Raw genomic sequence first — 22932 nt, forward strand, 5'->3', positions numbered from 1 at the left:
CTAAGGGAGAGTTGGGAAACATCTTTTTTGCTGCAGCATATAAGTCCTTTGAAATAGGAGCAGATTCATTTAGTTTCATCTGAAACATCCAACAAAGTGCCAGTGCTATTTATCACATATTTTTGGAATAAGATCATTTTATTGACAACAGACAAATTATCCTTAACTTTAAATCTCTTCTTAAAAAGGTGTTATAGGTGTTAAGAAAATCACATGTTTTTATGAAACCCCAACCTGCAATTGCCTGAAACATTTTGAGGTATCATATATAGAATAAAATGGACTCATGCAAAAGCTACATTCATTCTTTAAGGTATTTCAATGAAAAGAAGAAAAGGTATTCTATTCTGGTTGAAGAACTGATTGTATCCTGGAGGGCTTATTTTCCAAGAGGTGCTGCTGATAGAGATAGAATTATTTTCTTTTTGGAGGCCTCCCTTCTGTGCCTCTGATGTTCTAGCTGGCTCCTAACATAGGGCTCCACATCAAGGAGCTTCTCGGTACATGTGGTTGAGTGACTTTGTCTGGGGCCAGAGACACACTTTTGATTGCCTCAGGATGATTGCTACAACTGCCGTGATTTATTCTGTCTCTTCTGTCCTTTTTTTTTCTCCAGCTCCTTTACCCTTAACTTTTGTTTGCTTGCAAGAGGAATGTGAGCCAAAATTTTAAAGTTTGAAAAGTATAAAGAAAGGAAACAAGTAAATAGGGAAGGAGAATAAATACTGAACAAGACTGGGCAAGGTTACAAGAAGGAATTACTGTGAAAACCTGGAAGGGGGCCAGGATACAAAACGCAGTAGCTGTGTAGTTTACAGGAACTATTTAGTGTTCAGCATGCTTCAGTGATCACCCAGAGAAAGCCGGATTTCTCCGGTTTTGTCTGCTGTCCTATAGTTAGCTATGGAAACTTGACATAGGTGATCTGTATTTTTTCTCAGCCAACTGATATAAATATAGGGATTGTGGGGCCTCTGCCTATCAAATCTGACGTGATTTGAATTGCTAGGACAAGGACCTCTTGTGGCCAGAGTGGGAAATACTTCAACTGAGAAAAAGAAAAACTGGGAGGTTACATTTTTATGAGGCAATTAAAACAAAACAAAACAAAAAAATAAAGCTCTTTAGAATTACATTTCAGATATTTAATTGTTTTGATAACATTAAATACTGTAATTGTATCTGTATTTTATCTATGAGAAGTTTAATATAATTTGAAACACTTCAGATTTTATCCATTTAATTCACCTATCCCCTGAATACAGAAAGAATAGGGGTTTTCATTTCCATTTTGCAGATGGAAAAGAGAAGTACAGAGCAGGTAAGTAACTTATTTGTGGTTTTACAGTGGGGGCAGAGTGACTTATAATAGAATGTGGATATTTTATCTTGGGTTCAGTTCAACAGTCTGGGTTTGTAAAACATTCATTATTAAAGCTCTAAAACAAAAACTTCTATTTTGCAAGTGTCAAGTGAATTCTTTATTCAAGAAAAGATGGATTGAGAGACATAAAACTTACTCTTTGTTTTCAGTGTGAAAAGAGGCTATTCCTAGATTCTCCAGGGGGGAAAAAGCTGCTTTAAAAAAAAAAAAAATCTGGGAGGACAGTATGTTTGCAACTAAGAATCTTTAGATAAATGTAATGTCAACTATGCACAATTTAAAGGAAGCTACATAAAAATAGTTATTTGCAAATTTCTCTAGAAATCATATAAAATTAAGCCCCTTTCATTGTTGATTCTCTCTGACAGTCCCCAGACCCTGCCTTTTCTGCCATTTCCCTAATACTTGTTCTAAGAGTGCCTGTGGAGCTAATACACAAATGCTTCCTTTTTATTTTTATTTTTAATTATTTTTTAATTTCTTTTTATTTTGAATTCAGCTTTTTAAGAACAAGAATGCTTAAACTCAAATGAGTAGTTCTTTTATTTATTTATTAAGTATATAATTAGAAAAATTTCAATTCCAGTATAGTTAACATACAATGGAGTAGTTCTTTTTTAAGGGACAGTTACCACTTGTTTTATAAGCTGTTGGAAGAAAGTTGCAGAAGTGGTAATGTGAAGGAAATGTATAATAAGTTCAAGTGGGGAGTCAAGGAACTGATGAAATGATAAAGCGTAAGTGAGATTTGTTCTGGTGAATGAAAGGGTATTGAGGAAAAGGATATCAAAAAAAAGGGAAGAGGAACTATAAAAAGAACAGCCACAGAAATAAGAAATTTTGTTGGAGAAGACTTTTTTGGTAACTTTAACAATGGTTTCACCTGTGGAGCATTTGGTAAATCTTCACTGTACACACCCTTACTAATAATTATGTGGTTTTAGTGTGATACCCAGGGCAGGTGTATCTTGGAATAGGCAAGATTTCAGAAGAAAAACACTATCTCAGATGTGACACATCATCCAATGGTATTGAAGACACTGAATTTTACATAATTGATCTTTTGGTGTGTGGATTTCCTGGACTCCCGTTATTCCTGCTTTATCATTTTTTTTTTCACTCTCCATAATTCTAGCCATCAGCTTTAATTAGATGTAAAGAGGTCCTTATTTTGGAAAGGGACTGGAGAAATGCAAATCTAACTTATTCAGAGCTTCCTGACAGCTATGGTTGTAGATCTCTAGGCAAAGTATGTGTCTGGCCTTTTTCAACGAAGTATTTTCAGTAACAAGTTGTCAGTGAGGTCAGTGACTAGCAGTTCAGGATTAGATACCACCCACCCTGGTTTGTAACCTCCCCTTTCTTTCTTATCCTGGGTGAATGACGCTCAGCTAAAGTGACTGCCCCACTGCCACTGCCTCTTAATTTGGTACTCTGTAACTCTAAGAAGCCGTCTTCTTTTTATCCGCCCCCTCAAAACTCTTTTTGGAAAATTCCCTACAAGAGCCGATTTTTTTTTTTTTTAAACATTTACTTTATAGAAAGCAACAGAAAGGTAAGAGTCAAGTTCGTAAAGAGAAGAGCTGGACTTCAGTACATTCTTGTTTCTTCGTTGAATTGCTCTGCCTTAATTTTATATTGTAGGCTTAAAATGTGGGGTTTCCTTCTGATTAAAGTACATTACATTGTTATATAAAATGGGAATGTTTTGAGTAGTTATGATGAGAAATGTAGGCTTTCATGCTAATTTTAAAGTTATAAATAACTTTCGAACTAGTGCCAGGGGAAGCTAGTAGCCAAGGTCGTGCTTTGCATTCAGAGAGTTTCTGGCTATAAAAAGCCGATTGCAGTACTGCGCAGGAAAAGATAAGATACGGCCTGGATGCTTGTGCTTTGGCATGGGGCTGGGGCAGTAGGAAGCAAAGATAGAAAATGTTTGAAGGGATTTTTACTTTCAACCACAAGCTTCTTCACAGTAAATGGAAGATTTTTCAAATGAGACCGTGGCAAAACAGTAATTCCTGAATTTAATATTTGTCTCATGTACGTGTTTTATAATGGGCAGTAGCATTAAGAGGTTGAGTTCTCTCAGAACTGTTTCACCACCATTTATAATCAAATAAAAATCACATTGTGTAGGATGTAATCATCAATAATATAAAGAAAAGGTCACTGTTTGATGGAGTCTTAGTGGTTGGATAGTTGCTTTCAGTTGTGCTGAGGATAGAACTGGAAGGAATGAGTTCAAATAGAAACCAGAAGAGATTGTTTAGGCATCAGGAAAGTCATTGATTGTACAGGTTTTGAGTCACTGTTATACAACACTAAGAAAGCCTGTTACAGTGTCTTTGAAGATACATGAAATCCAGTGATGTGTTCAGAACACACAAGTACGAAAAATAAGATATCAGATTAGCTCTGCTTCTGGGTTTGTTTCATTATTTAGACAGAACAAAAGCTTAACATACTGAGAATAGTTGTGATTTGGGGATGTGGATTATTAACAGTTAAATTTGAATGGCATATTTGGATGTGCTATTGAAATTTCACTATCCACTATAAAAAATGACCTCAATATTAGCAAAGGTAATTAGCAAAGTACTAGCAAATGCTCAGTAGTAGCAAATTTGTTAAATGGAGACACCCAAAATACAGACAGTATAGACATAGCTTTTTTGTTACCCTCCAACAGATAGTCTGTATCTTCCTTCTTTTTTGAGTAAAATTTTGGGATTTTATAGGAAAACTTATTTTCTTTTCATCATAAAAATAATATGAGCATGGAAATTTGGAGGAACTCTAGGAATTACAGGAATTTTGAAAGTACAGAAAAAAAATTGCCTGTAATCTCATTGATGTATTTCCTTTTAGTCTTTTTTCTCTACATGGCTTTAAAATGAATTGCAGTAATACTGTAGATAAAATTTGGGACCTTGCTTTTGCATTTAATATTATACCAAAACATTTTCCATGTATATTCCCTATTTTACATAGATGTTATTTTAAATTGCTTGTGTAACATTTTTCCAAGTTAATGGATATAATTTTATTAGTTATCATTGAATACCCAAGTGCCATGGTAAATATCTTTGTGAATGTGTGTATTTATTTTAAAGATCATTTCCTTAAGCTGTATTTAAAAATTTTTTAAATTTTATTTGAGTATAGTTGACACAAAATGTTACATGAGTTTTGGGCATACAACATAGTGATTCAACATCTCTATATGTTATGTTACGCTCACCACAAGTGTAGCTGTTGTCAAAATACAATGCTATTATATCATCTATTATATTCCCTATGCTGTGCCTTTTATTCCATGACTTATTCATTTCATAAATGGAAGCCTGTATCTCTCACTCCTTTTTGCCCATTTTGCCCACTTTGCCCATTTTCCCCCCATCTGCCCCAGCAACCATCAGTTTGTTCTCTGTATTTATTGATCTGATTCTTCCAGCTATATTCTTGAATGTGGACTCAGAGTAAAGGGCATTTGAGATGAATACAAAGGTTGTGATTTTTAAGAAGATGGTATTTTACTGTTTTAAGTCATTGTAAAATTCTTTGTCTACCAAATGATAAATTTATTGAATGTCTCTGATATGTAAAACATTGTTATCAGGTATGTAGATTGCAATATGCTAAGTGTTTGGAAGGACAGAATCCCCTGTTTACAGAATTTCAATTTACCAACTTTACAGATCTCAACAAAGCTACATGTGAGGAAAATGCTTCAGTTCTGCCTGAAACCAACAAATACTGTTATTGACCATGTTGTTTTGGACTTTAGAACAGTAGAATTTATAAATGACTTCTGTTAGAGGACCATCTATACATAATTCTGATTTATATGAATTTTATGATCCAGCTGTGACAAAGAAATAGAATTAAGGATAAATATTTCAGTTACAATAAATGTTGGGAGAAATTAGAAGTATTTAGGGAAAATGTATAGATAGCACGGTGAAAGAAAAACTGATAGAGGGCACATACAAGAGCAGAAATTCAGTACTGGGTTTTTCTATTTAGGGAAACATGAAAATGGAATAGGGCATTCTAGAGCTGGAGTCAGGAAAGAGATGAAGCTTTAATTTATTATTGTTGAATTTGGGAGTTATAGAAATAGACTATACTGAAGGAAAAAAGCTGAGGAATTGGAGGTCAGTAAAACCATTTGATTTTTTGGAGGGAGTGGCTGTCCAGAGAAATCGAATTAGAGTAGAGAGATTATTTGGTGGGAGGGGAGGTGAGGTATATAGGGTTGTGAATTCTTAAAGAATATGTTTTGCCTGTATTAAAAGTTTTTTTTTTTTAATTGTGAAGTTTTCTTTTTCTGTGATATTTAGAGGAAGACCAAAGCTGTGGAAGGATGGGAGTTCCTTTCTCTAATTCCTATGAACCTCTGTTGGTGTGTTGTTACTCTTGATTTGGGATAGAAGGGATTAAGATTTGAGAAGTTGGCAGTTCAGTCTTGCCTGAAGAGAAACTTAGGTGCTTTGTAATGAAGACTTAAAAAATAGTGTTTGCTTATGGATCGTTGGCTCATGGAAATGTTAGTCTAGAGACTCAAAAAGTGTGATTTTCAGATTTTTGTTCAGATACTAGATTTTAAGTGATATGGTACCGTGGGGCAGAACTCCTGAGTTTAGTCAAGTTGCAGATCTAATGGAAAGTGACAGATACTTGAGATTACAGAATTTTTGAAAGTGAACAGGACTATTAGCTATTGCACATGATTTTCCCATGCTTAATTACTGTTTGTAACAATGTTATTGGTGCCTGGGACACAGCCAATTTAATCTGCTACCAATTTAATCACTAACTTCCATGGTTTGAGAAATTATTTTGAGTTCCTATGTGCCAAATTATAATTTAGGTCAAATTTATTTGGCACCCCCTCCTGCCTCCTGGACCTCTTTTTCCCGTCTTCATTATCCCAGCCAATATACTTGGGCTGCTTCAGGTCCCTCCATCAGTGGGGAAATAGATTTGATGGAGAAGGCAATGTTGAGTGCAAGGAAAGTTCCTCAAGTAGTGGAACTCGAGCATTTCAGGCTCTACATTAGCTGTATTCAACATATGATCAGCAGTTCTCAATCTGTTACTGGTCCATGAAAGGAGAAGTTTCTAACGGAATGTAAGTCATCTATGCTCTAAGACTTTGTAGCAAGACTTTTTAGATGAAGGCAATAGTCATTCATTTACATCTTTGCAAGCTCCTTATATCATTGCAGACTTGTGCTTTGAGTAGCATTGCTTAAATTACACTGTACAACATTTATCTCCTCAGTCTATGCATTTGGTGTAAAGAATTGGGATGGAGGTGTACAATTAAATAGATGATAAATGAATTACCAGGTCTCAATTGATAAGGTTTCTGGTATTAATGCAAAGTGGCCCTGGGTTAGTTCACTGAGAACCCTCAGAGTGACTGAGAGGCAGGGTTGCTGAAAATACTACGTGGGGTCTACTCTGATATTGGCTTTGGAAGTAATTAATTTACTAATTTTAGATGACTTGAGTAGCAGACGTTATTCTTAATGCTGGGCATAGATACTTGTGAATCCAATAAAGGCTCTGACTTCTAACGTCTGATTGTTTGTGGCTGGGGATGAAGGGAGAGTAGGAAATAAAACCGATATCTTTGTGATTCTCCGGAAGAGGTATCAGTGTCCATCTTATGCCAGGGCTGGGGGTCATAGGTCATATTTCCATAGGAGTTTGCAAGATTGATTTGCTTTTTGGTTAGATCCAGCAATTCTTTTTTCTCTAGCATGAGGAAACAAAGGAATACTAGTTTTCAGAATCAAATAACCTGTGATAGGCACTGTTGGTTGCCTATGCAATATCCATACATTATGCTCTTCTTGCTGGTTTACAGAATCCCAATTGAGGTCAAGAATAAAAAGGCATAATGTTGTACATATTGACGTGCCCTTTCCCCCCACTTAGGGCAGTTCTATTTAGTTAAGACAGATGCATAGTAATTCATGTAGACCTGTCTCATTCTTTTCAACCTCATAGTATTTTATATGGATGTAGCATAATTCATTTAGTCCATTTTGTATTGATAGATGTTGTTTTTAGTAGTTTTTGTTTTTTCATGTTGCTATGTTGTGTGGAATATCTTTGTTCTTATATCTTGATGTACTTTTATGAGTATATATTTAGGATAATCTCATGGAAGTAGAATTACTGGATCTAAAGAAATGCTCACTATTTATTTTTATTTAAATTCTAGTTAGCTAACATAAAGTATAATAGTTTCAGGAGTAGAATTCACTGATTCATCACTTACATACAATATCTAGTGCCTTATAACAAATGCCCTCCTTTTTTGAAAAAAAAATTATTTACTTATTTGATAGAGAGAGAGAGTGAGCACAAGCAGGGGAGCAGCAGGGGGAGAGGGAGAAGCAGGCTCCCTGCAGGGAGCCCGATGTAGGGCTGAAGACAGATGCACCCAACAAGTACCCTCCTTAATATCCATTAACCATCTAGCTCATCCTTGCCCACTTCCCTCCATCAACCCTCAGTTTGTTCTCTGCTGTTAGGAGTCTCTTACGGTTTGCTTCCTCTCTCTCTCTTTTTTACACCTTCCCATATATTCATTTGTTTTGTTTCTTAAATTCCACATATGAATTAAATCATATGGTGTTTGTCTTTTTCTAACTAACCTATTTCACTTAGCATAATACATTCTAGTTCCATCCATATTGTTGCAAATGGCAAGATACCATTCTTTTTGATGCCTGATTAATATTGTGTGTGTGTATGTATACACATACCACTTCTTCTTTATCCATTCATCAGTCGATAGACACTTGGGCTCTTTCCATAGTTTGGCTACTGCTGATAATGCTGCTATAAACATCGGGGTGCATGTACCCCTTTGAATCTGTATTTTTGTATCCTTTGGGTAAATACCTAGTAGTGCAATTGCTGGGGTAGGGTAGTTTATATTTAACTTTTTGAGGAACCTCCATACTGCTTTCTAGAGTGGGTGCACAAGTTTTGAAATGTTCACTTTAAAATTTAAGTATTACCTTTAATTGGAAATATCAGAGGGTTAAGAGTATGCAGAATATAAAATTTCATAGCTATTTTCTTATATCTCTTCAAGAAATTTATCAGTTTATATCCCCACTAGCTGTATGCTGAGAGCTTATGTGCCCAAAGCTAACCAGCACTGATGATACTCCTTCAAAAATTTCACTTTTGACAGTCTGATAGGTAAAAGTGATATATCTTGTTCTTTGGATTTGCATTTAATTAGTTATGAGGAAGGTTGAGCAATTTTTAAATAATTATTTAGTCCATTTTAAAATTTCTTTTTACATAAATTGCCTTTTTATATTCTTTGTCCATTTTTTCTTTTTCTTTCTCCATGGTAAATTAAGCACATTAATTTTTTGTCTTTTTACTATGTTGTAAGTATTTCCCCCCAATTTGTTGTTTAGTTTTTGACTTTTATGTTTTATTTTTAAATAATGAAGAAAATAAAATATTTTTGTACTCAAAATTTCAAACCTCTTTTTTTATGACTTCTGGGTTTTGTGTTTCCTTTAAATGACTTTTTGCTTCAACTAGTATGCAAAAATGTGTTATAGATAATTTCACTTATACTTTCAGAATTTTAGTCTTTGCTACATCTGGAGTTGATTTTGAGCAAAGCAGTGAGGCTGGGAGTCAGTTTTATGTTAATTTTTCATCCAATGTTTATTCATTTGATCCAGTATGATTTATTTAAGAATAACTCTTTTTCCTGCTGATTTAAAATGTCATCGTTATTATAAGCTAAATTTATAATTAGTCTGTTTCCCAGCTCTCTCTTCTGTTGCAGTAATATTTGTATCTAATTTTTGTTTATTTGTTTACTCATTTATTTTTATTAACATATAATGTATTTTTTGTTTCAGGGGTACAGGCCTGTGATTCATCAGTCTTACACAATTCACAGCACTCACCCTAGCACATTCTAATTTTTATCCAATCCATACTTTTTTTTAAAAGATTTTATTTATTTGAGAGAGAAAGAGAGAGTGAGTGAATGTGTGTGAGCGCATGACTGGGAGGGGCAGAGAGAGAGAGGGAAAAGCCAACTCCCCACTGAGCAGAGAGCCAATGCAGGACTCTATCCCAGATTCCTGGGACCATATGACCTGAGCCAAAGGCAGATGCTTAACTGACTGAGCCATGCAGGTGCCCTCCAATCCCTACTTTCTAAATAACTTCATTTTATGACATGTTTTAATACCTGGAAGGATTAATCCTTCTTTGTCTCTTTTCTGCCCCATTAGGATTTTCCTAGATGTGCGTACATAATGTTCATTTCTAGATGAGTTTTTGTATAATATTTTATCTGGTGGTTGGGACACAGCTGACAATCGGATGGGCTTTTAAGACCCAGATCTCTAGGCTGGCTATATTGGATTTGGTTCTTTGGCCAGATGTGTTCAGGTCAGAATTGTACCACTGTCCAGCTTGCATGCTTAAATTTGTTGTTATTGTTGTTGTTGTTTTTATAAAAATGAACTTTTAAACTGAATAAGTTATATTTGCACATTTATTTTAATTTTTAATTTTAACAAAGGGTGCTTTGGCTACAGTTCTTTATTGCAACCAACAGTCTACAGAGTTTCATAAATGACATTAGATAGTTCATAGAATCTCCAGGAGACTCAGGGAAACAGCCAAAGACGATGTGGTGGGAAAAATGTCCAGCTGTACCTGAGAGACAGTCCTGGAGATGTGCTAGCTTCCAGCATTCTGGATTCTTGGGCTGGACACTAGAAGCTCCCCTCACAGTTTTCCCAGAAGTTATTTGATGCCTGCAACCTTTTGCAATCTCACCCAAGCTGTATTTAGTTTTTGAAATCTAGAGGCGTGAAGCTGGGCCAGAGCTGGAAGGGTTGTTTGCACACCTATTGTATCTGCCACAAAGGGTTGTACGATGAAAATAAATCTTCCTCCTGTCCTGACCCCCAAAACTGCTACCAGTTTCAGGCGCAAATTAAAAAAAAAACTAATGTACCATTCTGTATCAGGACACATACATTTATTTCACTCTTTATTATAGTTGCCGCTTGGTTGAATTTAACCAATTTATTGCCCCACACTATACTGGAATATTTTAATGTTGCTGTGTATTGGTGAGGACTCATATTCCTCAGTAAAGCCATACAAATTGTTAAAATATGAAATACTTTTGTATCCCTTCTCCTCACTACTAGTAGTCTTCCTCTACTTGGCCTCTTGCCTGGTACCTTCCTTAGACCCAGCAATTAAAGGGTAAGCATTTGGCACAAAAGGGGCCTTCTAAGACTCCTCTCTAGGCTAAACTCTGGTTGGAGCCTGAGCCATGCTGGTGGTTAAATATTTTTAGTATCTTTCCACTGCTAGGCAAATGACATCCATTTGGATTTTGTATATCTCCTAAGGCTTTTCCTGACCCTTTTGGTCACAGTTAAAGTCATACCAATGAAAGAATATATGACAATTTATTTAACCAGTTCCTAACAGATGCACATTTAGGTTGTTTTAGCTTTTTGGTTAACACAAACAACACTGCAATCCTTGACGTGCATCTTCACGTACATGTGTTCAGATTCCTAAAAGTGGCATTGCTTTGTCTTTTAGACAAATATAAAATTTTACACATATTGCCAGAATGCCTTCAATAGAGATTTTACCAATACACACTGAGACCAGCAGTGTATGAGACAGCTTATATTTATCTTGTGAAAGATTTCCTAAGAGATTTTAAAAAGTTTTAATGAAACTAATACACCTTCTTTAGCAATGATATAAAAAAAAGAGAAGAAAATTAAACCTCATTAGTATGAGTAGCTCTTAATGAAACTATACCAAGATATCATTAGATCATTGTCATCTTCTAATTAATAAAATTTTGATACTGTGTTAAAATTTCTTGGGGACCAACATCAAATTTACAGGTTTTAATTTTTAGAACCTACCTTTCCGATATATGGGACAACATCCATCAGTTCTCAATGCTGTGATTACTCAAAGATGCAAACAATAATTCTGTGATGATGTATACAAATTTTTCACTGCTCTGTAATATAGTAGTTCTCGACCCAGGGTACTTTTGCTCCCCAGGGGACATTTGGCAATGTCTGGAGACATTTTTGATTCTCACAACTGGGAGGCTATTGGTGTTTCATGCATAGAGGCCAGGGATGCTGCTAAACATCCTACAACCCACATGACAGCCCCCACAACAAAGAATTATCCAGCCTAAAGTATCAGTAGTGCTGAGAGTGAGAAACTCTGCTGCAATAGACTATACCTGGAAATGGATATTGATCTAAATAGTTAAATATTCCTTCATTGTCTTTTGTTCATTAATTTATTCTCAAGACTGTTGGCACAATCTTTTTGTTGTAAAGAGCATTCTCCTTGGCAGACAGGTTGAAAGCAAAGGCAAAATATTGTAATTTTCCTTCCTCTCTGTTGTTTGTCAGTATCATGAACTCTGCCTGGGAGTGGGGCCAACAGTTGTACATTTCTTGTCCTTCTTTCTCAAATACAACCTCAAGTTTTTATATTGTTTTGAGTGTTTTTCATAAGGCTTTGCTTATCTTAGGTTTAGTCAATAAAAGCCAATACTGTCCTGATGTGTTCATTCTTCCCATTCCCTTCTTCCTTCTTTTGTATGTCCTTTGAAAATCTCAGCTCTTTAGAAAGCTCCTTGTACACCACCTTGAGTTATATTTGCGGATGTTCTTTCCCATATTTTCCTCATGTGATTGTTGTAGTGGTCTTTATTTTTTGACCTACCTTTCATTTTAGAATCTCTGGCTCTGGAACATGCTTATATTTTCTCTGAACTGCTCAACAATCTAAGATACTTGTCTTACTTTGCCTTGTGTTTTCTTCCTTGACTGCTACGAACTCTAAGGTGATCTGTTCAGTTTTCCCAAGGTTCCTGTCACTTTCACTTCACTCACATATTTCTCTTTGTTGGTAAGAATTAAGTCCAGGGGAGCAGTTCTATTCCTTGGTTCTTTTGCTCTTTGGATATGGAATTGGCTGATAGAGAGGCAGCCAATAAAGGAGAAGAGTCATTTCTCCAATTGTGACTTTTAAATTAATTTTTTTTTGTTTTGTTGATTTTTAAACTTTTTTTAATCTTTGCTAGGTCTCTTGATTTTGACCTCTCACTTCAGTTTTCTTTTTCATTTTACTTGGTCTCTCTGTCACTTCTGTCCTAGAATTTATGTGTTTGGGTATTTCACTGAGCACAGTGTAGATGTAGTCTAAATTTTCTGTTGAGGATGATTTCCCTTTGTATCTTTAAGATATTATCTTACTCTTATACTATATAGACTTTTGATTTTGGATTTTTTTCTGTCTGCTTGTTTTTAAAAGATGAGATTTTGTGGTGTTTGTCATAAGTGAGCTATGTACATCCTCTTTGAGCTTAATCACTATCAACTTTGAATTACAGAATTTCTCTCTTAAATTTTAAATCTCTTCTCTCTTAAATCTCAGTACATTTCTGGGTTACAGAAGATACATACCCATTGGGGCAGCTATTCTCTTATTCATATTATTTGATCCTTTACTGGGGGGGGTGAATTTAACCCTAGATAATTGAAAGCAATTTGGATTCATTTTTCTAAGAGAGATGCATAAAACCTAATCTCTAGAATACCCTTCTGCCATTGTTTTTCTTGTGTCTGTGGCCCTCCTTTTGGGCTCTCATATCTCAGGGCACAATATATGTCACTCTTCCTTTCTCTCCTTATATCCCATATTGCATTTCTGGGAACTAAGATCTTCCAGCAGAGTATATTTAGAAATGTATTGCTGGGAGGTGACCAGGAAACACACCTGGTTATCTAAAAAGTGGCTTCTTTCTTTGCAGTAATGGGGTGGGAACTGGTGTTTTGGATGGTTCTGTCAGCCTTAGTTCTCTGATAGGATGTCAGGATGTGAGTGTCTGGCTCTGTGGTTGCTTTAAGTTTAGGTATAATGGAGTTTTAGTTGTCCTCCCCCCAATTTGTCCCATTCATGAAATACAGAAAATAGAATGTCCAGATTTAGCAAAATACAAAATACAGAGGTTTGAATTTCAGATAAACAAGTGATAGTTTTTTAAGTATAAATATGTCCCAAATGTTGCATAGGACATGCTTATGCTGGAAAATTATTCATTATTTTTCTGAAATTCAAAGTTAACTGGAAATTTTATATTTTATGTAGCAACCATAAGGTGCCCCCCAGTTTATTTAAATCATTGTGAGATATTTATCCTTTTGTTTCTCAGGTACTGGTGTAGGAGAGTCTTTTTCTGATTTGATAAAGGTATCCTTTCCAGTCTTCCTTCACCTGAAAGGCTGGTCAAAACTGGGAGGAGTGGAAGAAACTTGTAGAGTCTGGGGGCCTTCAGAGACGAAAAGAATGAAGACCTGGACTTCTTTCTTTTACAATGTGTTTATTACTAGAAACTTTTTAATGCATTGAACTGGTCCTGGATAAGAAAGAACCTAATAAGAAAGAACATCAGAGACCTTAAGCTAGAATCTTTTTTATGGCCTGCATTACCTGGTGGAAGAAGCTGTTTGGGCTTGTGAGTGATTGGAGGCAGAAGGAGGCAGAAGGCCCTCCTGATGGAACCACTGTGTTTAGTAAACTGAGGGTGTTAAGTGTGGATGTCATGCCATACCTCTGAGGGAGCAAGCTTGTTCTTTCTTGAAGAACCACTGGGGTCAATGTCAGTAATTGTAGCAGCAAAGGCAAGAGTGCAGCAGGCGAAAAGGTCACACTGGACTTCAGGGGATCAGTTTTCATCAGTAAACTGTGTGCTGGGAGCACAACACTGGCAGCCTTCAACAGGGCCCACTTGAGAATCATATTCTCTAATTTTCTGTCTCTGAGGTATGGGGGTCAAGAGGCCCCTGGAGTTCTTGAACAATTTGAGGGATAAGAGAGTTACCCTGTCAGTCTGACAAATGGGAAGTAGTTTTAGTTTGTACTTTTCCACTTGCCCTTCTTGTATTTTTGTTGTTGCCATGGGAAGAACATGCTCCTGGTAGCTTACTTGTCTAAGAAGGATGAGAAACATGTACAGCAGATTTGGATTCCAAAACTGTATCTTGGAGTAAGCCCAGCCAGGCCCATCTTGGATTAGCCAACCTAACCACCTAAAAATGCACAAGAGAGAATAAACTTTTGTGCCACTGAGTTTTAGGTGTTTTGTTATGTAGTATTATTATGGAAATAGCAACTCATAGACCATTAAACGAAAATGACTTAATATAAGATTTTTATAAATAATTTTTTTTTTAAGATTTCATATATTTATTTGAGAGAGAGGATGAGCTTAAGAGAGCAGGAGCAGGCAGAGGGAGAGGGAAACGGAGAAGCAGACTACCCACTGAGCAGGGAGCCTGTTGCAGGGCTCAATCTCAGGACCCTGGAATCATGACCCGAGTCGAAGACAGATGCTTAACCGACTGAGCCACCCAGGCACCCTGGATTTCATAAAGAATTATTTAAAAATTAATAAGGAAAAGAATAATAGAGAAATGGGTCAATGATAAGGGAAAAAGTAATTCACAGAAGAGAATATTAGAATGACCAATAGATAAGCGAAAAGATATTTAGCTTGTTTCACTAGTTACTAAATAAATACAGATTAAAATAATGATGATACCTTATCGTACCTATGAGATTGGTAAAAATTTATGTATAGTAATAACCTAGTATCTGTAAAGATGCAAAACAAATGGAACTTTAATATATAGATGGTAGGATCTTTATGGATACAAAGAGAGACATATTAAGCAGGGAGAGGATATTTTCAGGGATTATTACTGATAAAAGATTATATATAGAATGTATAGGGAATTCTTAGAAATCAGTGAGAAAAATAGGCCACCTAGGAGAAAAACGGATAAAAAGAACAAGTAAGCAGTTCAATGAATGGCTGTCTAGTCAACCCCAAATAGATCACCAATGACATTGGTAATCAAAAATGCAATTAAGTTAAGACAACAATGAGGCCCACTTTGTACTTCCTGTGTTGGAAAAAGTTGAAATGTCCTGCAATATCTTGTGCTCAAGAGGAGATGGGAACATGTGAACAAATCCACATGTTCTGCTGGTCATGTTATTTTGGAGACCAATTTGGTAATATTTGTTGAAATTGACTATTCAAATGGTTCTGACCCAGAAATTCTACTGCCAAATTGTATTAGTTTGCTAGGGCTGCCATTACAAAGTATCGAAGACTGGGTGGCTTAAACAATAGAAATATATTTTCTCATAGTCTAAAGGCTAGAAGTCCAAGATCAAGGTGTTGCTAAGTTTGGTTTCTCCTGAGGCCTCTCTTCTTGACTTATCCATGACTACCTTTTTGCTACATCTGCAACATGATTACCCCTCTTTGGTGTCTGCATCCTAATTTCTTCTTAAAAGGACAGTGATCATATTGGATTAGGGCCCACCCTAATGGCTTCATTTTAACTTAATCACATCTTCAAAGGCCCTATTTCTATATATAGTTATAGAGTTATATATTTATAACTATTTCTATATATAGTTATTCTAAAGAATAGGGAATTAGAATTACAAACATATAAATTGTGGGGAGGATGCAGTTCAGCCTGCACAGAGTATATACGTTAGAGGGACTCTTGCATATCTATAAAAAGAAGCATGTATAAAAATGTTTATTCTAGTGTTGTTTCCCATGGCAAAGAGTTGGATACTACCTAAATGTTCTTGACTAGGGATATCAACAGATAAAATACTTTATAAATGCATCTGATAGGATGCTATAAATGGAAAATAAACTAAATGAATTAAATTGATTGGGAACTAATTTTTCTCAAATAACAAATAGGTAAGAAGTTCAGAGCTGATGACATCAAGGACCTGAGCTCTTTCTATAGTTTTGATCTGTCAGCTTTCCTCTTCAGCTTTGCAGTAACACTGCTTTATGTCCAGGCATCATACTAGAAATAAGAGAAGGAGGAGCTAAAGGTCATGACAACATTCTGATTCCCTTTTTATAGGGAAAGAAAAAGTTTTGCCAGAAGACATCTCAGCAGACATCTGCTCTCACCTTATTGGCCAGAATTCTGTCACATGCCATTCTGAGTTGCAGAGAAGTCTGGGAAATCTAATGTCCTGCTTCCATTGCTGTGAAGGGCAAGAGAGAGCTGGACTATATGTTGCTTGAACTAACCTATGGTGCTTACCATATATATGCAATTAAATTAAAACAACTTAAATATATATTTATATTTATGTTTATTTATTTCAACATGATAGATCATGAAAACACAAAACCATGAAAACATCATGGGGCAGGAGGAGACAGACAAACAGAGAAAAACAAAGGCCAGAGAGAGAGAGATAGAGACAAAAAGAGATAGAGAAACAGAGAAGGAGAAAGAGAGGAATTACAATACTGTTTATGTAAATCTGAAAAGCTGCATATCATTGTAAAGATGTATATCAAAAGTTATGGAAAGTTGATCAGAAGGGCATCCATTAACTATTAAGGGGATGCCTATATGAGGGGAGGAGTGGAATGGAACTGAAGCAAGGGATATAGAATATGACAGTGTGACAACAAAAAATAAAATAAAACAGGGTTTTATTATCCATCAGTTGAACTTTATCTAAGGAGCACGATTGATTATGTCAGTCTAATTCTGTGCTTTCAAGATCCATGACCCAGAAAAGGCTGGGATGGTTTGGGGCATGTGTGTGTGAGTTACTCTGTCTGTTGGGCATGGTTATTATTTAGAGTTGAAGAAATGTGAATCACTATGCTTATGACTGAGTTTACTTTTTTTTTACCTTACCCTGTGATGAGCTTTATTCTAGTCAGTACAATTGGAGGCCTGATGGGAATGATGTTATAGTTTAAGTTTGGTGAGTATAACATGTATTTGGACAATTTGGAGATATTATGAGTTTTGCAAAATTTATTGTCTTTGTACATATATTTCTTTTGCTCTATAATGCAATTTTAGTAGACTTGACTTTAGAGACATGAGTTACATAAACATGGCCTTTTGGTAGTGAAATCCATCATTCTCTAGTTTTCTGTTATTATCTTTGGAAGCAGAGTGGGAGAAAGGATTTCCTTCCCTTCTCTCTAATGCAGCCTCAGCGAGTGACTGGCTGTCTGCTCTGGAATGAAGCATGTTGGCTTGATTCCATAAGTCTTATGTGGGAACAAGACACTGGAGGTTTTCTATTTTTTACTTATTGTCATTCCTTTGCTTTTAGTTCACTATTCTGTCCTTTTACCATCCCGTGTCTAATCCTCTAAATAAACATAGATCAGTTGTTAATATACGTTAGTGTATCTTTCATTTTCTCTATTAAGCATTTGTTAAAACTTTGGAAGCAAATCTTAAGCACTTCAATTTTATGTTTCCGTATTACCTAATTGTAAGTTATTGTCATGGATAGGGTAGATTACTTCCCTTGGTGAAATGGATTCAGTTTGCTAAATAAAAATATGTGGACTTAATGACTCTTCATCCATTTTTAAATCAAATAGGTAATTTGCTACCTCTCAGCAGCCTTCTAAAATTCAATGGCATTTGGTTTTGGAAAAGTAGAATTCCACAAAGAGAAAAGTATCTTTCCACATAGTAACAGTAATTAATTGGTGAATTATTTAGCACCGAACAGAGCACTCCATTAAATTCTATGGGTAATTTTTATAAGCAATTCTCCTTCATGGCCACTTTGTAGGTCACATTTCACAACATGGGAAAAACAGGGGAAAAGGATTAAAATAGATATGGGTAAGCAGAGTAAAGTAGAGCTTGAATTTGAACCCAGTTTTCACGTGTTTCTGCCTCTTCTTTTCATTTCTCTCCTCCTCTTCCTTTTTCTAGTGGGTACTTGTCTTGCAAAGTACTATCCTTGCCTGCCTTATCTTCCTCTCCTCTGAAACCTGGAAGAGCTCATTTAATCTCATGGTTGAGGGCGTAATATGGATGCATAGTTACTGTATCTCTATTTCGAGGCTTGATTTTCTCCTGAGCTTCAGGATTCTGCATGTCAGCTGCCCACAGGACATTACCCATTTGCACATGCCTCTCAGACCTCAAACTCATCATATCTAATGTACGTCAGAGTCCGAGCTTGCTCACTGGTGTGAATATTATTTGTTATGAGCATACTGCAATAGTTTAGAGAAATAGTAGGTAGTGTTCAATATAAAATTAAGTATATTAAAAAAAACACAAAAATAAAATGAAATCTAAAAAGTGTATTGAAAATTCAAATAGAACATAAATATATAGAGGCGTTTTTGCTAAAAGTAAGGATTATTTTAAATTGTGTCTATTGACTGGTTATTCAGTATCCCCCTACCCTATGCATTGTTGTTTAAAAATTTTTTTAGCCACAAACAGAATAGAGACTAACAAGATGTAGGTTCTTATGGCACCTGTGGAGTCAAAAATTGCTGAATGAAACATACTTTAGGAGAGCCTGTGTTAGGAACCAAACTCACAGTTGGAAAGTAAAGTGGAATTAAATAGAAGAAAACAAAAAAGTTATCTGTGTATTCTAAAATTGGATGTTTTTAGACTTTTTGGATGATTGGCAAAAGGATAAGCCAATTACTTGCAAAACTGACTTTTCAGTTTTCTTATGCAGGCATATCTTGTAAGTTAATTTGAGAAATAATTTGAAGTATCTCTTTATATTATAGGGAATGTATCAGTTCAGAAAATTAAAGATACAAAATTTCCTGAAAGAATCCATAGCAATTGAAGTGGTGTTATACTTTATTTCCAGGTGTAAAAGATGATTTTTACATGGCTACCATTTGTTATTATATGAGGAAAGAAAGGGACACATCCAGTTATTAAAAATGATTTTGTAGAGCGTGGAACTCAATACTTGCTTTCAATATCACAAATAGGATTTTTTTTAACAGGAAAAGAAGCTATAATTTCCTATTTTGAATCACAATTGTGGAGGAGAATGATTATTTCTTTTCTCTCTGGAAAATTTAATACTTGAGCATAAAGGATGTGTCATTAGTAGTAAGTCTGGGAGCGTGAAAAGAGAGATCACTCTTCGAGTCTTTAGATCTGTTTTATTTTTGTCAAGTTAATTTAGTAAACTTAATGTTTGTGATAATAGCTTCAGAGAAGCATAGAAAATTTTTATCTTCAGTCAAGATAAATTTGTGGTTGTTAATGTTTTTGGCTATTAAGATGGTAAAATCTTTAAGAGTAAATCAGGCAAGTCAGTGTTCAAACTTTTCCAAATTGAAGTTGTAAAATAAGCAATTTGTAGCTTGTATGAGGACTTTGTTAGCCATAACATTGTATGGTCATGAGAAATATAATAATGCTGTGAAAACAGGAACCCGTCTTGTAAAATTAACCTATAGCTCCTAACATATAATGGACAAATAGCAGATACAAAACAAAGCATTTGGAAAATATTAGTTAAACATTTTACAAATGTATATGTAATTTTGAAGAGGAATTATCTTGTATTACAGTGTAGTTTTATTTTCTTTTGTGTTTGTTTTGGATTTTCTAACGGAACTTTAAATCTTTATGTAGAGTTTTTATTTCTTTGTTTGCTTTTTTTTCCCCCAGAAAAATCTAAGGTTGTGGAAAGTCATTTTGATCATTGAACCAAATTCTACTTCTTAGCCTTTCTTTCATTACCATGAAGATGCATCTGATTGAGCTGACTGAGGAAGAAATAATAATAGACTTTGTCACAGATGAGAAGTTTTAAACATTAATATGGGCTCTGCGAAAGTCAAATTTATATGGGCAAAATCAAATGGGACTTTTTTTTTTAACATTTTTTTTAAAACGATTTTATCCATTTATTTAAGAGAGAGAAAATGAGAGAGAGCAAGAAAGGGAGAAGGGTCAGAGGGAAGAGACTCTCCATTGAGCAGGAAACCCCATTTGGGACTTCGGGATCATGACCTGAGTCCAAGGAAGCCGCCCAACCAACTGAGCCACCCAGGTACCCCTCAAATGGGACATTTCTGAACACATTTAATAAGGAAGGTTGAGATGGTGTGTCCCAGTTTGTAGTTCAAGTATAAAAATAAATGTCATTGGATGCAATACTTTGGTTTTTCAGGATCAAATGGTACCCTCTGCTGGCCAAATTAGGGATTATGTTTAAAAATGAGTAGCTTTTTTTTTTTTTTTTAATAGGGCTGATTGCTATAGAAAAGATTGAGCAGTGCAGAGATTTGTGAAATAATATAGAAAAATTACATATGTGAAGACTGAAGCCAATGTATCAATTAGATGAATATTTTCTGAAGTGAAACTAATGTGGAAATATCCATAATTGAAATTTCCTAACCTTTTGCTCTACTTTTTAAAATTTATTTATTTATTTAAGATTTTGTTTATTCATTTGAGAGAGAGAGACAGAATGAGAAAGAGAGAGAGAGAGAGAGCCAGAGCACAAGAAGGGGGAGTGGCAGGCAGAGGTAGAAGCAGGCTCCCCACTGAGCAAGGAGCTGGACATGGGGTTCTATCCCAGAAGCTGGAGATCATGACCTGAGCAGAAGGCAGATGCGTAACCATCTGAGCTACCCAGGCACCCCAGTCTGCCTCTTTTTTTGTTTTTGTTTTTTAGGATTTTAGTTATTTGAAGGAGAGAGCGAAAAGAGATAGAATGAGCAGGGAGAGGGGCAGAAGAAGAAGGAGGGAGAAGCAGACTGCCTGCTGAGCAGGGAGTCCAAAACAGGGTTTGATCCCAGGACCCTGGGATCATGACCTGAGCTACAGGCAGATGCTTAACTGAACTGACTGAGCCACCGACTAAGCCATATAGGCGCCCCTTTTGATCTATTTTTTAACCACAAAAGTAGGCCGCAGGGAAGTAACACAGCAGGGGACAAACTACATGGCTCTCCTATCCCTATTTTTGATAGCAACTGTGATATTTAATTTACTTTCATCAGTTAAGTTACTTTTTTAGGAGCGGTTGGCAAATATCTAGAGTAGAGATAAGAGCTACTTTTCTCCAGGTACCCTGACTTAATTTCTGTTTAAAATAATTAAAATATTCTTAAGTAATTTAGAAGTTTGATAAGTTCAGGGAGGTATCATATAACATGCATGTTTTACACTTTTCTTTCAGTGTTTTAAATTTTTAAAGTTACTTTGGAATTTACAATGTTTGGGGAATATAATGCACACAGAAGTTACGTTTCAAAGCTTATACTGGACAATATATCATTATTTCATGCAAATTTGGAAAATACAGTTTTAACTTTGATTCTCCTATTTGATGTCACTCTTCATAGGCATATTGCTTTAAGAGCACCCATCCCCCCTTTCGGCTTGAGCCACTGTGTCCTGTCAGTCATCCTGAAATACACTAGGGTGCTTGTCAGGCTGTTTGCTTACAGATGCATCATAAGCCAAATTGTGAGCCGTAATAGTGGCACTGAATTTCTAAGTACAAGAAATTGCTTAGACAATTGATTTAGTATCTGTATATGGGTAATACTCTGTCCTGCAGTAGGTGAGTGAAGTGTCCAACTTTTTAAGATCAAATTATGCTGTGTAAGGCAAATCCTATAATTATAGATTATCTGTTGCTTGGTTAGATAACTTTGGGGGAAATAAAAGGACATTATTTCTATGAAATGGGATGAATAGAAGCTACTATGCCGTGCATTTATTACTTTTATAACTAATTTTTCTTTTAAGAACACTAAACTCTAAATGACTTTATGAAAGCTCCAATTTTATAAATGTCTACTTTTTCGAATAGATTAGTGGGCATTTCAGATTTAGATAAAAATATGATTCTCTTACACATTTTTTTCTTTCACAACAACTCAGGCAGACTCAATCGAGCAGAGGCTCCGTTCTGCTATATGGAGTGTATATTAGTGATTTTTTAAAATAGCGCTGAAACAAATGTTCATGTGCCAGTGCCCAAGCTATAGTAGTGTTACATCAGAGCATTTAAAAATTCCTGCTGTATAACCTAGCCATTACTATTTGAGTAATCATATATGCCAGGAACTGGAAGCTTTACATTCTTTACACATTAAAGCTGTGTAGCAAGCAGTTTCTTTATTTGTGCAAACAGTTTAATTTCTGTCACGGGCCTCTAAACTTAAATTGTGCATGGATGATTTTCCTGTATTTTTTGTATGCAGCTTTAAATATCTTCAAACAAAGCATTGATAAAAACAAAAAGGAAGGAACTTGGATTTTGATACTTCCGTGTTCAATATGGTAGAGAATTGTTAAGAGACAGCAAGGAGTTAAAAGTTTTAAGGCTTTATCTAATGTAAACAAGAAGAGATTGCTTTTGCAGATACATAGAATGATTATTTATTTATTCCTTCTTCTAGAAAGGATTTAAGGTGACTTACAAGGCTATATGAAACTCAAGATAGCACAAATTAAAAGTGGAGTGAAAGAAGAAAGGAAAACAAGCATAAGAATATAAAACAGAGTCAGGAATGAGGCAAAAAATGCAGTGGTTTTGACTGTGGTTTTATGATACTAGTGTACTACAGAAAA

The 22932-nt window shown here is 35.5% G+C and overlaps 1 protein-coding gene across 4 annotated transcripts in view; it reads left to right on the forward strand.

The window, feature by feature from the left end:
• Positions 1–1137: 1137 nt before the first annotated feature.
• CTNNA3 (catenin alpha 3) overlaps positions 1138–22932 on the forward strand; it is a 1751355-nt gene continuing 1729560 nt past the window's right edge. For 2 of the 4 annotated variants that reach the window (XM_032842013.1, XM_032842050.1), the window contains exon 1: positions 2756–2939. The gene's annotated coding sequence lies outside the window, so the exon portion shown is untranslated. Of the gene's footprint in view, positions 1322–2755; positions 2940–21814; positions 21917–22932 lie in introns of those variants that run through there. The other 2 variants (XM_032842041.1, XM_032842022.1) reach the window with 2 other exon arrangements.

Source organism: Lontra canadensis, unplaced genomic scaffold, assembly GCF_010015895.1.
Source record: "Lontra canadensis isolate GAN:19392208 unplaced genomic scaffold, GSC_riverotter_1.0 scaffold3, whole genome shotgun sequence".
Classification (NCBI taxonomy): Eukaryota; Metazoa; Chordata; class Mammalia; order Carnivora; family Mustelidae; genus Lontra; species Lontra canadensis.